The 6,320-nt window shown below is 41.0% G+C and overlaps 1 long non-coding RNA gene across 1 annotated transcript; it reads right to left on the reverse strand.

Moving 5' to 3' along the window:
- Window positions 1-205: 205 nt before the first annotated feature.
- Window positions 206-936, reverse strand: LOC309338600. Its single transcript, XR_014154993.1, has 2 exons — window positions 886-936; window positions 206-773 (listed from the first exon to the last, which is right to left on the reverse strand). It is a non-coding gene; the product is annotated as an uncharacterized lncRNA (long non-coding RNA).
- Window positions 937-6,320: the final 5,384 nt, after the last annotated feature.

A 6,320-nucleotide genomic window follows, 5' to 3' on the forward strand; every position in this document is an offset into this window, starting at 1 on the left:
TTTAATTTCTCCATAGGGTAGATATACTTGGTCTGTTCAACTCTACAAATTAACAATACTATGAACTTTTCACAGTACCATTCCAGTGTTATGAGATATGTTAAAAAAAAGAAAGACTTTAAATAAACGTTTCCATCTTCTTAACAAAACTGTAAAATATGACCCGATTACTTACTAGAAAAGCTATTCACAGACACACACAAAATCAAACAAATGAATTATTGTAGCTTGCTTTAACATTATTTTGGAACCTTCCCATATCCAAGAGAACAATTCACCATTTTCGTTAGTATAAGCAAGATTAAATAGGCATTCTTGCAAGATCCCGCTGGAAACTGATCAAATGAAGATGCAGCTGGCCCTAAATTTGAGATGTGTAGAGGAAGGACACCTGAAAGTAGACAAGTTGAAGTACTTAGAAATTCATTGATATATAACTGATAAAAACCAGCTAAAACACTGTTGTGTAGTTAGAAAGTCTATAAAACATTATTTCTGCTGGCTTTAACTAGAGCACAATTTCCTGGGCCTGCCCTTTCATCAAAAAGGCTTATCAATAAAAATAGAAAAGAACACTAGGATGAATCTTAGTCCTAATCTTCCTTCTGCAGTAGCCAAGAATTATCCTCATATTCTTGGCCTTTTCGCACTGGAAATGGGCTGAATTCTCTTGTTGATTCTGGATGGAGTGTGGTTGAAGAAAACTTTTTAGCAGAACTGTGGGAAGGAGAAACTTCAAAGGGCACAGTGGTGAAAAGGGTAAGCTTCAGGTCCTGCAAACAAGGAAGGGTGTAAGGTTGAGGCAAATATTCTCATATACAGATATATACAGACATTTTCATCCTTCTCAGTGTCACTTCCTGTCTGCTGCTGCTGCTTCCATACCATTTCTCACCTGCTGTTTCCTTCTCCTCCTTGGATTGCTGATTCCATTAAGCTGATTCCATTAAGCAGCTTTCTGCTGCTCCAGAGAAGCGGACACGGAGCAATGGTTCCAAACTACAAGAAAGAAGATTCCACCTAAACATTAGGAAGAACTTCCTGACAGTAAGAGCTGTTCGACAGTGGAATTTGCTGCCAAGGAGTGTGGTGGAGTCTCCTTCTTTGGAGGTCTTTAAGCAGAGGCTTGACAACCATATGTCAGGAGTGCTCTGATGGTGTTTCCTGCTTGGCAGGGGGTTGGACTCGATGGCCCTTGTGGTCTCTTCCAACTCTATGATTCTATGATTCTATGATTCTATGAGTCACCAACTGAATTGTATGACCTCACAATGCTAGAGAAGTTGCATCCAGACTGCCAGTACAATGGTATCTCTGGTTACAGACACTTCAGGTTACAGACGCTTCAGGTTACAGACTCTGCTAACCCAGAAATAGTACCTCGGGTTAAGAACTTTGCTTCAGGATGAGAACAGAAACCATGCTCTGGTGGCGCGGCGGCAACGGGAGGCCCCATTAGCTAAAGTGGTGTCTCAGGTTAAGGACGGTTTCAGGGTAAGAACGGACCTCCAGAATGAATTAAGTTCTTAACCCGAGGTACCACTGTAGTTTGCGGGAGGGATCCAAGCACAAGCCAAAAAATCTGGGTTTGCACAATTGGAGTGGACTGAAGTGCTCTGTCACTCCAGCACAACACATCCACTTTATTTAATAATAATAATAATAATATTGAAACATTAAAATATTAAAATGTAGCATCATCGCAGGAGGAGAAAGGAAAAGAAAAAAGAAAGAGGGGGAGGGAATCAAATTGGCTCCAAGCCAAAGGCCAGGTGGAACAGCTCTGTCTTAGAGGCCCTGCAGAAAGAAATCAGATCCTGCAGGGTCCTGGTCTCATGAGGCAGAGCGTTCCACCAGGCCGGAGCCAGATTTGAAAAGGCCCTGGCTCTGGTTGAAGCCAATCTAACTTCCTTAGGGCCTGGGACCACTAGGGTGTTGCTATTTATGGACCTTGAGGCTCTCCATGGGGCATACCGGGAGAGGCGGTCCCGTAGGTACGAGGGTCCTAGGCCGTGAAAGTGACACAAAGCAATGGTTACAGATAGGTAGCCGTGTTGGTCTGCCATAGTCAAAACAAAACAAATTCCTTCCAGTAGCACCTTAAAGACCAACTAAGTCAGTTCTTGGTATGAGCTTTCGTGTGCATGTATCTGAAGAAGTGTGCATGCACACGAAAGCTCATACCAAGAACTGACTTAGTTGGTCTTTAAGGTGCTACTGGAAGGAATTTGTTTTGTTTTGACAAAGCAATGGATTCAAGTTACAAGAAATGAGATTTCAGCTAAACATCAGGAAGACCATTCTGACGGCAAGAGTTGCTCAGCAGTATAATGAATTTCCTCGGAAGGTTGTAGACCCTCTTTCATTCCAGGTTTTTAAGCAGAGATTGGATGGCCATCTGTCATGGATGCTGCATTGCACACAGTTGGACTAGATGACCCTCAGTGTCCCTCCCAACAATACGATTTTGGGATTCTGTGTTCTTGAAGCTGACCTATCAATAGAAATGATGTCATGCCACTGCTAGTACTTACAATTTTATTGCATGTAATCTAAAATCAAAGTTCACCATCTCTGTTTTTTTTATTTTAAAAAAAATCATTTATTTCATTTTTTACTATTTCTGGAAGCATCGCTCATTACACACAGCCCTGCACTATGTTTGTACATATGTTCATTTTGATTTCTAATGGCAGGAGGTTTCTCATCTCCAGAACATCTTTTAATCATAAATTTTCTACAAACTATGGAATGTTTCCATTTGAAAGACTCATGAAACTAACACATGCTGGGTAGAAGGATACTGCTGAGGAAGACCTATGCAGATAGTGTAATGTTACTTAGCAATTAGAGGCTGGGGAATCTTGTGTACATATTCCCAAGGTGTTTATGTGTTATTTGTACTATCATTGATGTATTCTCCTAATACTAGTAGGAATAAGAATGCCTCAGAATATCACCCCTTTCGCTTATTATATCACCTGTTAAATTCAGGAGGACGAACCAGCCAAGCAGGGTAAATATTTCCAGTACAATCCTTTGTGTGTCTACTCAAAAGTAAGCCCCGTGGCAAGTGTAAGATGAACTCTTGCTTCCCCCATAACAATATTTGGAAAACATATGCTAGCCTCTGATTCACACCTCTTAAAATGGACAGAGGCCCTATTCCTTTGCTTATCTGGCCACCCCAAAATTGTGATGATAGACTTCTCTGACCATTCATTGAGATTCAGTTCCCGTGGCATTCAGTTCTAGTAGCCTAACTTCATCTTAGCAGTTCTTATGGGGATACGAGTGAGTGAAAAGTAGTGTTCCTGTCTCCCCATCTCAGCTGAAGATGTAAGCACCATGGAGACTGCCAGAAAAAGAGGTGGACGTTCATTCACAATGACTGCATAATGAATGATCAACACAGCCAACTCTTCCAGTCAGCAGCTAGAAGCAGAGAAGTGCAACCAAAGGTTATGTCTTAGAGGCATAAATTTACTCTCTGTGATGAAATGTAATCAGATCTCACCAGTTTCCACTTTGAAGTCTTCCTGAAATCTGTGAGGTTACAGGCCTGAACATATCTCCGCTCCCAGTCAACAGGCCTCATATATATATATACTGTGCATTTGTATGGAAACTAAAGCAAACAAATGCACAGTAGGGTTTTCAAACACCCCCTCTTAGAAAAGGGGTACAGCTACATCTAAGCAGTTAACATTTTAGAAAAACAACAAGCTCAAAACAGCAATCCCAAACCACCACAGCAGGAGAATCCATCCATGACATCCCTCCCCCTTTCCCCCCATTTCTCAGCAAGTGAATAAGGAAGACTTTGTCTTTGTCCCCTCTTGGAGTAAGTTACAAATCTCTTCTTCCATGTGCACACATAAGCACTTTTTAAAAGATCACCATTTGTGCTCATCTTGTCTTTAAAAGTGCACCGAGTCCAATGCGAACAAACAACCCTGGGGGTTTATGAGAACTGCTCAACTACTAAAAATGTCTGCACGGTTTTACTGGATTCTTTTATCCAGGACATTGTGTTTTTGCTAGAAAACTAGCCAACGACAGATGGCAAAAAGTGGCGAGCCTAAATATGCACACCAGAGACAACGCTTTATCTACAGCAAGGCCTTTAATTTTCTGGGACCAACGCAGCCGTAAAACTCGACACCGTGCCAAATACCGATGGCCATCGTTGTTCGAGAGCAATTTTGGACCAAGGCCTTCCCTTGAGTACTTTATGTGTCACAAATCAGCACACAAGATTCCTCACACCAAACTGCTAGTGGGGTTGGTGTGGAGAGGGAAGGGAAGGGAAGCGAAGGGTTAGGACATGAAAAAGTACCCAAAGGGTAATACAGCTTTGTTCCCATATGGAGCAAGGAATGAGAGGAGGCAAGGTGAAGGGAGGCTACAAACCAAAAGGTGGCCAAAAAAGGTGGTTAGGATTCCTCAACAATGTGTCAGGAGGGATAATATATATGTAGAAGTCCATGGCAAATTTAAGGACATTTAATGACCCCTGCTCAATCTCTATGAACAGTAGTAGTTGGCCTTCCTTACAAGACAATGGTGAACATCAATTAATTCCGAGATTCCATATCCAGTCACTCCTTTTGCAATATTTCTAATGAAAACACAGCCCATGGTTTGTTCCTTAAACTGTCCCCTTCTTATTTCTTATAGAAGTCTGTCAGATCTGACATGAATGGGACTTGATTCTCAGAGAATAGATGCTTAAACCTGAGGAACTTTTAGCCTATTTCTTTTACAAACAAAAACTTGTTTTCTGAATGTGATGGGGGGGGGACCATTGCTCATGGCCACGGATGTGTGTTCCACAAGATTGATTCAAATGAGGTGTAGGCATAGACATGATCAAAAATATGGTAACCACTGACGATTCAGTTAAAAGGATCTCTTTGTTTAAAGTTTTCACCGGTGAGCCATATGGTTTCCTTACCATAATAAAAAACCTTATCAATTGTGAGATCCAGATATTTAAAAGAACAGCAGTTTGCTTTGAACGTCCTTGATCTGAGATTAGGATAAACTCTGTACACCTTTTTCCAGTGTTTTCAAGAATCTATTGTGTTTATCAAAGGCATTTTTATTAGACACCTAGGATTTTAGGGATTGGCAATATGCATGATATAAAGACTTTTGCAGAGGTTAACACAAGTTGCTTTTGGAATGGGATCAAAATGCCCAGCCAATGCTCTGTGACCCTGCCTCCCACACACCCAATCCCTCCTCTTCTTCCTCCTCCTCTGTGGCGCTGCTGTTATTGTATTTAGATTTGGATAAACTTTTCCCTGGAAGGTGATTGCTCACAGCAGTTCATTTTAAACTCACAGGCTTAGATCAGGCTTTGTGTGTGTGAACAGGCCTGTCATCAGACATTCCAGGTCGCTCTCCAAAATGAATGCGGCTTTCCTCGGCGTTTGCTCAGCGTTTGGGCAGCAGACATTCCTTCTGCTCTGCATTAATCCAATTACTAAACACCTGCAGACATGCAATAACAGTTTCGAAGCCAAGTCCCTTAGAAATGGTTTTATGGGAGAACGTAATCTGCCATCCTGCTATCAGGAGTCGCGTTACACACCTGCCAAGTCCTGTGCTTTGGGGGCCGGGAACCCAACAATTCATGGCAAGAATTCATGGCAATAATGTTTTGGTTTTTTTCCTCCTTTGTGGCGGAGGGTGGGGAAGAGGCATGTTAACCAGACCAAATAAAATAAAATAAAATAAAAAAATACTCATACTTTTTAATTTTACTGCCATGGAGTCCATTAAACATTATGAACTCCTAGATGAATTTTATTAAAAGCCAATTTTAGTCTTCAAATATTTACAGAAGAGCATGACAGAAAAGCAACATCTCAGGGCCCACTCAAACATGTTCCAAAAGGTCCATTAAAATAGAAAGATGACTCACATGCACATACTTTGCCATTCTGTCGCTGTTCTCAGGGTTTTTAATCTGATAACCACCAACATGCATTCCAAAGTGATGTGTTGGAACTATGAAATAATTGCTTTTCTTGCCCAAATTTCTTATTTTCTCTCCCCTTTCTTTTAAAATTTCTGCTGCTTTCTGGAGCCTTAATATTTGGGGTAACTTACCATTTATGCTATGTAATGCATTAGGTTGGTGCTCGTAATTATAGGTTCCTCTGTGGTCTGTCATTCATTCATTCCTTTTCATTTCTTTTATTCCTATGATGCTTTTCATTCCCGTGAATCACAAAATGGGTCACAAACAATAAATGGCAATAACATAATAGGACATCGCAAATACAACATAAATCAAATGGAACAATTAA

The sequence above is a fragment of the Podarcis erhardii genome (genome assembly GCF_964252035.2).
Source record: "Podarcis erhardii genome assembly, chromosome: 3".
Lineage (NCBI taxonomy): Eukaryota > Metazoa > Chordata > Lepidosauria > Squamata > Lacertidae > Podarcis > Podarcis erhardii.